Raw genomic sequence first — 11569 nt, 5'->3', positions numbered from 1 at the left:
ATCTGCTTTCTTTAAGTCCAATGTGTGTGACTGACCTTTCTGCAGACCCTCCTTTACATTTCAATCCTGATATAATCTGATCCTTACTGATCTTCAGCTTCTGCCTTGTTTATTAGACCTGGCTCATCTCCATTTAGTGGATCAAATTCAGAGGCAATATGTAAGGTGATGTTACTGAAACTCACTAGGGCCGTGTCTACACTTATGGGGACATGTAGAGTACAGGCACTACACGTGTAACTACATGCTGCAGTGAAAGGCAGGCTGCATACACATTTGTAGCTGCATATGGCAGGGACACCCACCAGGGAAAGGCTTCGGCTGACCCCTTTGCTGTCGTGAGGAAAGGCTGTGGCAATAGGGAGGCAGCAAGATGCTACACTGCTAAAAAATAGCAGTGTAGATATGGGAGGCACCGCTTGGGAGTGTAGAGAGCCATGTAGGGAATTACACTCCCAGCTAGAAGTGCAGCCATAGCCAATGTAATAAAAGCCCAGATTCTCTGTTGTGACAGTTTGGTGCAGCAGAGGGATGAGTATGTGTGTGGTGGGGGGGCATTAGCCAATTATGGCTACCTGACATTCTGGCCATTTCTGCACCAGCCTCAGCAAAATTTGGGGCTGCTCTAAATTATTTTAACTGGCAATGATCCTCCATGACCATCCTCCAGCTGGGAAGCACAATGCTGTGGCCACAGATCCACTTCATCCCCTATGTTGGGACCAAAAGTAGGGGTAGCATAGGAGCTGACTGCCAGCTCTACACCTGCTGGGAACTCCCTGTTCCTACCCCACACTGGAGAAATCCTGAGCAGGGGAGATAAAAACAGTCTCTGACTCTTTACATTTCCAGAGTAACACAAAGGGGACAGAGAAGGACAGAGAATGTGGCCCAATATGTTAATTAGGAGACCAGTACCTCTCCAGTTCAAGTGCAGATTGTGTAATTCAAACAGGCACTGAATCCATTCCAATGATTCGGGAATCCAAACCCTCCTCCCTACACCAGCCAGTACAGTCTTTAATCTCCTTCATAATCCAGGTTATTATGGAAATTAAAGAGATGCTATAAATATGTAAAAGTACACTCAAGTCTGCTAAAAGAACTGGCATTCATTTCCAAAGTTTCCATCTGTTTGAAGGTGAGACCTGTGGTTGCATGCCAAAAGGGGCAGTGGGGATCTTATGTCTCAAACTGCCTTGGATTTATTTTACTCCGTGGGCATTGGAAAAAGACTTGATGCAATCCAGCTTGCATTTGTTGCGACAGAAGAGATGTTTAATGGGTTTGGTTGAACACTGCAGGGGTCTGAGAGAAGCATGTGAGCAAGTCCAGGGCAATAATTCATTGCAAAGTTTAATAGATGAAAATAATAACATGAAAAAAATAGCTCAGACTAAAAAAAATAGGCCAGTGGTTTTTCTTTCTCTTACGAAGATCCACAGTTGGTTTAATCCATCATTCTCCTGGTGCGCTAATGAGACTTCACATGCTAAATTGCATTTGTTTTTCTTGTGTCCTTTTTCACCTTGCATCCGAGCTACTCCCATGAACTGTTACTGTTTTGCTTTGTAAGGTGGATATGCTTAGTGCAGGGGAACTTGGCATATATTCTTCCAATCAGTCAGTGGAGCCTCTCTCAAGAGGTGGGTCACATAGACATCTTATTACATCTGGCAGGATGTCTTGTCCAACAGCTACACAGATGTTAAGTGGTAGTGTGTGGAGTTAGAGGGATGAATTGCCAGTGCTGCAATATGAAGGATTTAGTACCATTCAACATTCTGATGTTCATTGGCCTCAATGGAACTATGCTGATTTATGCCAGCTGAAGATTGGGCTCCCTGTTTGCACAGCAAGACCATACAAACTGCACTAGAGGAGTGCCTACCAAAAAGAACAAGTGCTTTGTGGAGGGGCCTGCTCTTTTCTGGCAACAGGTAAGATATACAAATCCACATACTCAGGGTCATTTAATTACTAGCTTCCAACAAATCGTTCCCATTCCCTTTCCAGGTATGTCATGCCCATATCTTGGTCAAATGAGCAAAGCAAAGATAAAAGGACTTTGTGTCCAGGACCACAGGGACTGGGGAGATAGACTCCTTTCTCCTAACAAGCAGGCAGAATCCTGAGTGACGTAACATCATCTACATGCTGATTACACACATAATTAGGACCCTACCAAATTCATGGTCCGCTTTGGTCAATTTCAGTTATAGGATTTAAAAAATAGTCAATTTCACTGTTTAGATATTTACATTTGAAATTTAATGGGGGGGGGGGGTCCTGACCCAAAAGGGAGTCATGGGATTGCCACCCTTACTTTCTCCCTGCCTGGGGAGAGCAGCGGCTGCTGGCCTGGCACCCAGCTCTGAAGCCAGCGCTGTCACAAGCAGCAGCACAGAAGTAAGGGTTGCAGGGCATGGGGGGGGGGGTGTTGTCACTTTTGGGGGATTGGCAGGGCTGGCCTTTTGGGTAGGCGACCACCCAGGACCCTATGGTTGGGAGTGCTGTGGTTCCCTCCCCCCCCACAACCAACCAAAGGCCCCTTTAACACTGGGCCCAGAGTTGGGGATGGGCAGGGCTGGGGGCATCCCAGCCATGGGCTTCTACCATGTGCCGGGCAACAGCTGCTAGTTGCCCCTCCATGGCCGCTCCTGGGCTGAGTCAGACCTACCTCTGGGAACCTCCCCCAGCTGCAAGAAGCTCCACGGGTGCACTGTCTTCAGAGGTAGGTCTGACCCAGCTACAGCAGTGGCCCCTTCAGGGGAAGAGGAAGTCCCATCCCTCCCCAGTCTGGCCGGACTAGCAGCTGGAGCCTGGCGCATGGTACAAGCTCCCCTTCCCTACAAAAGCCAGATTTCACGATCTGTGATGCGTTTTTCTCAGCTGTAAATTTGGTAGGTCTCTATACATAATGTGACTAGTGGATCCCACATAGTCATAAACTCATTGGCTATACCCTTGCCTCTCCCCCACTTCCCAAATCCCTCCATGCTTTTGTCGGGAGACACCTCCCCTCTCCCTCCCACCCCGTGGCCTGCAAGGGGGACGTTATACTCATGTATGATCTCTTGATGGCTGAAGCTATCTCACAGCACAACGGGCACTGGTTCCACTTATCCAGGCCTCCTGTGACCCCTATTCAAGATGAAGCAGCAAGTACTTTATTACAAAAGAGCTTTTGTTTTGCTGTTTTGCACCTTTCACCAACAGTCTCTTCTCCACTCCAGAAATCCTAGCTCTGTGCTGTAAACTCTTCTGTGTGGAGATTCCTTGTCAGAGAGGGATCAGTTAACCTGCAGGAGCTCCATTAGACATCAGATAATGTGTCACAGTTGGAACTAGCAAGCACTATTGCCTTGGCTATTGTGTGCACTATCCTGTATTTTATATAATTTCAGTTCTGCCTTGTAAAGATAAGGAAAATGTCAGACAACTGGTCACGATTCATTTTCTGCCAGGCTTGGGCTTTGCAGATTTATCCTAGTTAAGTCCAATGTTCTTTTGATTCCTCCTCACTCACAGTAATCTGTCTCCTAATCTAGTTATCTTATGTCATATGAGATCTGTATGAGGAACGGTTGTTTATCCCTTAGTGTCTGGCTGGAGTTACTGTGTCTATTATTAGGCACCAGTAAGAAGAGTTATTAAAAATCTGTTCATTTTTTCAGTGCTTTAAAAATCCATCAGCATCATCACATTTCAGATAAAACATATTTTCCCCTAAGGTGGAAATAAACATTTTGATCCTCAGAGTGCACTTGTCTCTGCTGTTCCAATAACATTTATGATATCATCCTTTCACCAGCTATATGGTTAAACAATTCTTTTTCTAAACAGGCTCATTTACCATTCTAGTGTGGTAACTTGTTACTACCCATTTGGCATCCAATCAGCAATGAATGCAATACAAATAGCGTGGGCAGAATTCAGTGTTTGTTTTTGTATAATTTTGATGGATAATATCTATATTTTTCTGTTTTTTTTCTGATTTTTATCAATTTAAATTTTCACAGTGGGGGAAATTCTGAGGGTAGAGTGAGATAATTTAATAGCAGTCAACATTGAGATTCAAAAAGATATGGCTTATACCTGTGAAAATACAAATTCTCAACATCATGTGAAAATATACAAAGAAAATATGCTTAAATCAAACTCTCAGTTCTCAAGCAGCATTTTTCTTTCTTTGCTTATCTGTAAATTTTGATTTTTATTGATGGAAATATTTTTTCATTGGTTTGCGTGTGGACAGAGTCATCAATGTTTATCGCCATTTACCAATAAAAATCTAATCCTTCCAAGCCTAAATACAAATCATAGGGTCTATATTTTAGAGGGTGAAATAATTAGGCTGGGATTTTCAAAGAAAAGCGTCCACTGATTTCCATGAGATGCTCCCAGATTAAGCTTAACTGCATTTCTATTCTCTGCAAAAGCGTTTTAGATCCTTCTAGAATCCTAAATTTCCTGCGCCATGAAAGCCACTTAAAATTGCATGGATGAACCACTTAGTATCAGTGTTCACATACACTAATGAGGATTGATATAACAAAACAGAGGTGAATTTGCAGATAAAGTAGCTGTGTCACTTAGGAACGACTAGTTCCCATTCTCTAGCCATGAGTAGGGTTACCATATTTGCACAGTCAAAAAAGAGGACACGGGGGGCCCCCAATCACTCCCTCCCACCCCCTGACTGCCCCCCTCAGAACTCCCATCTCCCCCCTGCTCCTTGTCCCCTGACTGCCCCCTTCTGGGACCCCTGCCACTACCTGTCCCCTGACTGCCCCGACCCTTATCGACACCTCCACCCCATATTCACACCCCCACCCCCAGACAGACCCCGGGGACTCCCATGCCCTGTCCAACTGCTCCCTGCCCACTGACAGGACCCCCCAGAACTCCTGACCCATCCCACCCCCTCTGCTCCCTGTCTGCCTCGACCCCTCTCCACACCCCTGCCCCCCTGACAACCCCCCCAAACTCCTGACCCATCCAACTCCCCAGTCCCTGTCCCCCGACCAGGGCCGGCTTTAACAAGAGCCCAGGAATCGGGCTGCGCTCCGGCCAGAGTCGTGGGTTTTGAGCCCAGGCCGGAGGTGCTTGGCCGGGGCTGGGCCGGCTGCCCTGGGGCCCGAACCGGGCCGGAGCCGCTGGGGCCGGGAAGCAGGGGAGGGGAGAGCAGGGGGGTGGAGCGTTCAGGGGACGGGAGGAGGGGGAAGACAGCTGCGGGGCCCGGGGTGTGCTAAGGCTGCAGGGGATGGGGGGAACCGAAAAGGGGCTTTGGCTGCCGAGCAGCGCCGCTTTTCGATCTATAAATAGCCGATCGGGGGGAAATCCCGGACATTTTTAGATTTTTAGAAATCCCCCCCGGACGGCTATTTATAGATCGAAAAGCCGGACATGTCCGGGGAAATCCGGACATATGGTAGCCCTAGCCATGAGTTCCATTCTTTCCAAAGTATCTGCATGGAGTTTCACCATCATTTTGGTCACTTTGCCACATTATGTAGAGGGAGGTAAAAACATAGAAATATCTGGTGGGCTATGCACTGGCGAAAAATGACTAAGTAGGGTGCTCACCATTTTGCACAACTGTCTGTCACCCATTTAATACAATCTGCACAGTCCTTTGACTGGCCTGGGGGTGGAGAGTGATGGGAGCAAGGCCTGTATTGAGGGAGGAGACTCTTAACCAGTATGCTATGCCCAGAACAAGTCCAGTAAAAGTTATGCAAAGATGACAGGGCTTTGAAACTTCATTTCCTTCCTTAAACAGTTTGCAATTTCAGTCAATGGCAGCATGATTACTAGGCCAGATTAGCCATTGTGGGGAGAGAGGTTGGAGATGAACACAGTGAGTCCTTCTGTGTGGTTAGCTGGGGATCCCTTGCTTTCACTAGTTTTGCTGGTTCCCCTTCCCCCCACTGCTTGCCCTGTTTCTGTTTTTGTTTGTCCTCTCTGCATGTCTTTGTGTATGAGAGAAACAGAGGGCCTTTATACTTATGCAGGGAGAAGGCACAAATAATGATAGTGGATAATTGAGCTGGTTGAAAAATTTTCCATGCAAAATGTGCTGATTTGACAAAATCAATGTTTTGTGGGAACATATTGATTTTGTCCAAATTTATGACAGTTACCTAAGCGCTGTGTTTTGACAATAGTGTTAAACTTTACTGTGATATAGTCGCAGCACAGCGCTTTGACTTTCTCAAAATATAATGTTTTGATGTTTCTGAAACTAAATTTTTTCAAAATTTCAATTTTGACTTTTTTGTTCTAATTTGGGATGAAAGGAAATTTCAAAACGTCTTTCCTGTGGAAGGAGTTTTCTGAGTTTAGATCAGCTCCACTGAATAATCAAGAAGGTGCTTAGAAAGAAGGTGATTGAGGTCAGTTGGTGATAAGAATAATGGTTCTCTGCCCAATCTCCAGCCACCACTTCTTATCCACAATCCCAAAGTGGCTGGATATTTCTGCAGCAATGATCAGCATGAAAATGAGCTAACAATGTTGACATTCCAATTGTCATTATTAGACTCCAGAGTTATACACCCCATTAAGATGAAAGGAGCAATTCAAATCTCATATAGTTGTTTCTATTTGATTATTAAGATGATATTGCACTGGTTCATATCCAGAAGATTATCTCTGAATGTGCAGTTGTACTCTGAAAAATAACTGTAAAATGGCATCTCCTTAGTCAGCAGATCTGCCCACGGCATGTATAAAGGATTAAATCTGCTGATTTTTAGTGGCAAAAATAAGTATCTACTGACTCTACATGGCTAACAGAACTAAGAGTGAACACAGCACAGAGAGAGATGAATTTCATTCCATCTTGTGCATCATAAGCAGAATCTCAGTCAGTTACACCTTTGTAAACTTGTTGAAGTCAATGGCATTACACACGTCATTGTGGGTATAATTTGGCCTGTAAGTCCTTAGTTACTGGTTGTGATGTGCAAGCAGGAAAGAATCTGGCTTGGCTGTCAGATTCCAAGCTGAATTTCCAGGTCTGGCAGCTAGAATAAAACTCCCACATAGTTTGACTTGTAAACTGAGCATGTCTGGATAGCAGTCGGTGTGCTGCTTATACTGCCACAGCTGACATCAACAGAGGTGTTTGAGCTAGAGCTTTGTTGGTATAAAATGTGAGGGGCTGCTGGTCGGGTGTTCTTTGTGAATACCCCACAGCTTTGGAATTCGCTTCCAACTTGGTTTGAAATAGTTCAAATCTGATGATCTTCAGGATACGTTGCTAGGCTCATCTCTTTTCCCAGGCAGCTGAAAATAGGAGTGGGTGTGTGAACGTGTGTGTGAGATTAGGTGTGTGTGTAAGGGTGGGAATTGTTTGAAAGAAGGGGGATTGTTTGCTGCATTTAGGATGTATTTTTGTTGTGCCTAGAGTGCATGGCTAAGCACCTTTAGTAGCATTTTTACGCATCTAAATAAATAAAATAAATCCCTCTTGGCACCTCCTGTGGACTTGAAGCAGGCACTTGGATCACTAAGGAAAAGAGTCTGCACATGCTATTTTCACTTGTTCATACTCTATTAACCATTTTAAAAAAACATTAATATAGTAAAGCATACATTCCTTACTGACGATTCTGCACTGCATTGGCCAAAAGTTAGATCAAATCTCTTTGGGATGTTAGACAAAACTAGGAGGGGATAAAAGCATCTGAAAAGAACTGTTGACCCCCAAAAAACCCAACCCTTCCCCCCCCCCACACACACCAATAACTCAAAGAACATGGAACAGTTTTTGTTTAGCCTTTTTTTCACGCACACCACAGCACTAAAAACGACTTTCCAAATTAAAAAGAAATATAAAAAATTTCAGCTCCAAAGATAATTGTTAGGAAAGTACTTAGTAACTTTCATTCTAATTCAGTTGTCACCATGGCTACAGTGTCATTAATGCCACACCGTTATGGCAGATTGCTGTTTGTGACATTTTTTGCCCCTGATTTCCAATGCTTACAGCTGCATTGCGTCCCTGCTGCATCATCAGATTTCAGCCTGTGTGACCTTGGTAAACCAAAGCACCTGAGATTTAATCATCACTGCTTTGTCTCCAGACTTATTAACATACTGTCGCTCCAACCGCCTTTTCTCAGCCAAAGTCTGCAGATGCTTGAGCTGAATCTGTCACTCTGCATCACCATGATGGAGCCTGGTAGAGGATGATCCTGGCTCTTTGCTAGCAGGCTGGCTGCCTGGAAATGGAATGCAGACATTAAAGAGTTTGGCAAATGTTTGAAAAACCAGCTCACTCCTAAGAATGCAGATTGCAGTTATTTCGATGGAGTTGTCTGGGACACCATCCTGTGATCAAGCAATTTAATGGTGCCTTGTAAGTGTGGTTTGTGCCAGGGAACTGCACCTCCTTTTTTTTGAGCTGTTATGTTTGTCCCATTCTGTCTGTCTGCATCTAACCTAGATTGAAAGTTTCTCAGGACAAGGAGCACACTCTGTTCTCAGTCAATAATAATATTGTAACAACTCTGTGGCCACCTAGATCTTTCTAGTTGTCCCTATGCTGCATACCAGGGGTACTCAGAACTTAAAAGCAGCAATGAATTTAGATACACCTGCTCCAAAAGTACAGGCGCTACCACTTGAGCTAAAGGAGAATCTCCATTGGATGTTAGCAATATAAGGTCTAAGACACACATTTAACCATGCCTCATTTCATCCAATAGAGGACACTGGTATACACACACAACAATCAATGCATTACGCACTGCCCTAATCAGTTTGTCTTCAAAACCAGTCATTGCATAGGAGTTCAGGTCTCAATTCTGACATAAGTGTAATACATTAATGTAATCTAGAACTTTGACAACCATGGCGACTTGGAATTTCATGGCAAGAGCAGGGATCTAATTCAGAATTTCCTTCTCCAAAAGTTCTACCATTTGAACTAAGGAGCAATCTATTAGCTTTTAGCAGTATAAAGTCTGACAGAAGCGAGGATTTCTAACTTCATCCAGTAGAAGGCAGTGCTACACATACATACTAGCCTGTATGTTACTACACCTCTGCCCCGATATAACGCTGTCCTCGGGAGCCAAAAAATCTTATTGCGTTATAGGTGAAACTGTGTTATATCTAACTTGCTTTGATCCGCCCGAGTGCGCAGCCCGCCTCCCCCCCCCCCCCCCCCCCCCCCCGGGAGCGCTGCTTTACCGCATTATATCTGAATTCGTGTTCTATCAGGTCGCGTTATATCGGGGTAGAGGTGTATATGTAAAACTTGGGCTTTATCACTGTATGTTGTTGTTTAGTTTATGGGAAATCACCTTTTACATCTATATTTGGTTGTGGTGGAGTTCTAGGTTATTTTTGTTTTGACTTCTGAATTACAGGGTGAATTGAAATGGAAAGCATTATTACTAAGGTAGCAATAAGGATGACAAGGAAAAGGTTAAAAAAATGTTGGGAACTTAAACGTGGTCACCCAGTTACATTTTGTAAAAATAAACTTTTATAAAACCTCATGCCAATAGATTTCTAGGTCCAGGTTCAAAACTCTGTATAGAAATGACAGATATCTCAATCATTTTTCACTGCAGCCCTGTGGAGGAAATTCATCCCTAGGCAGAGGCCAGCAAAACATCTAAGTCTAAGTTACAGGGCCGGCCCACAACATTTTGGTACCTGAGGCGGGGAGCTCAAATGACACCCCCATATCCCCTCGCTTGGGCCTAAAATTTGAAAGATCTCAATTCTGCCTTCTTCCTGTTCTACTTCTCTCATGGTACTGCTCTGCTACCTACCCCAGTAAAGGAGAACTAGCAACTTAAAATGCCTTGTTCAAAAAGTTTAAGTAACACTTACATTTACTGTTCAGGCATTTGAAAGTTAACTTTTCTTGTCTGCATAGCAAACACTGGCATTTTTATCTGTTTGAATAATCAAAGTGGTACTTTCATGCCTTCTTGGTTGCAAAGATCTGAACTGCTTCCTGCTGAAGGTCCACAGTCTGGGACAGCTCATGCTCTATTGTGATGGTTGCAAGGCCGACCATCATTGTGGAGCGTAGATGTGTTTTTATTAACTTCAGCTTGGAGAAGCTGCGTTCTCCACTGGCAACTGTTACAGGAAGTGTTAGAAGTATGCGCAGAGCAACAAAAACATTTGGAAAGAGGGTGGTCATCTTATTTGTGCACATATATTCCAGAACAGCCTTTGGTGTTGATCCTGCTGAAATGTATCTTGAAAGGGCTTTCAGTTCATCACCTAAATCACTTGCATCAATATTACACATGTCATCATGTGTCAACACTGTCTCTAGTGCCCTGCATTGCTGGTGTAGGTCTTCTTCAGGTATAGTGAGGAGTTTTGGAATATCCTACAACATCCCAAATATACTGCTGTGTTCCTTGAGCTGCATGAAATGTTCTTCAACTGACTGTATTGCACAGTCTAGCACCTGGTTAAAGAATTCAACTTTGAATTGTTGTTTGGGATCTCTTATGGGATTATCCCATGGCTCATAATCAAAGCGTCGTCGTATTCTTCGGTGACTCTTGTATTCTTGAATGGGAAAATAGCTTCAGTGTGAAGTTCCTCTGCCAACTTCTGTGCACTCTTCAGTACGTTTTGAAATCCCTCATCTGACCGGTAAGACACTAGGTATGACTTTGCTTTGTCCAGTTGTTCCATTGCTCCAGATATATCAAGGTCAACACCTTGGAGTCTCTTGCTTACAACATTTATTTCAAACAGTATGTCATGCCACAACACTAAGCCACACAGAAATTTGAAGTTATGTATGTTTCTAGTGATTCCATTTCCCTCTGCCACTGTTCTCCCACGAACAGTTCCTGTCATTGCATTATCCTCCACTATGGCATCATCTATCTTTCCAGTTTGGTGTTTGATAGGCTTTATCGTCTCCACTCAACTTTCCCATCATGTGGAACTCAGTGGTTTCATTGTCAGAGAGGATGTTCCCAGATGTTGCTTCAAAATTTGCCATCGATGAGTTGATGCAGAGAAAAATACATAGATGCTTTGAATTATATTAAAAAATTCATCAGCCTCACTAGAAGCTGATGCTGCATCACTGACCACCAAGTTCAATGAATGAGAACTGCATGAGACGAGAAAAGCTTGAGGGTTTAACTCTCGGATGCGTGTCTGTGCTCCTCTGTTCTTTCCTCTCATGTTGGCACCATTATTGTAGCCTTGACCTTTCATGTCAGCTATCGCAATTTCCGTATCTCCAGCTTTTTAAAAAGCACATTTGTCATACCAAGTCCTGTAGTATCATCAATGTCAATAAATTCTAGAAAATGCTCTCGGACAGTCACCATTGCAGGGACAATTTCACTAGGTTCTGTTACAAAACGCACCATTAAAGTCATTTGTTCCGTACGGCTGATGTCAGGTGTGCAGTCCAGAATAACAGAGTAATATCTTGCTGACTTCAGATCTGCCACAATCTTCTGTTTGACTTTTGTTGCCCGTAAATGTATGATCTCATTTTGAATTGTTTTTCCAAGGTAGTGGTGTGTGTACATTTCTTGGGTGGTGACTCTTAGATGCT

This window comes from Malaclemys terrapin, chromosome 8, assembly GCF_027887155.1.
Source record: "Malaclemys terrapin pileata isolate rMalTer1 chromosome 8, rMalTer1.hap1, whole genome shotgun sequence".
Taxonomy (NCBI): Eukaryota; Metazoa; Chordata; order Testudines; family Emydidae; genus Malaclemys; species Malaclemys terrapin.
Note: the sequence above shows the minus strand (reverse complement) of the source record.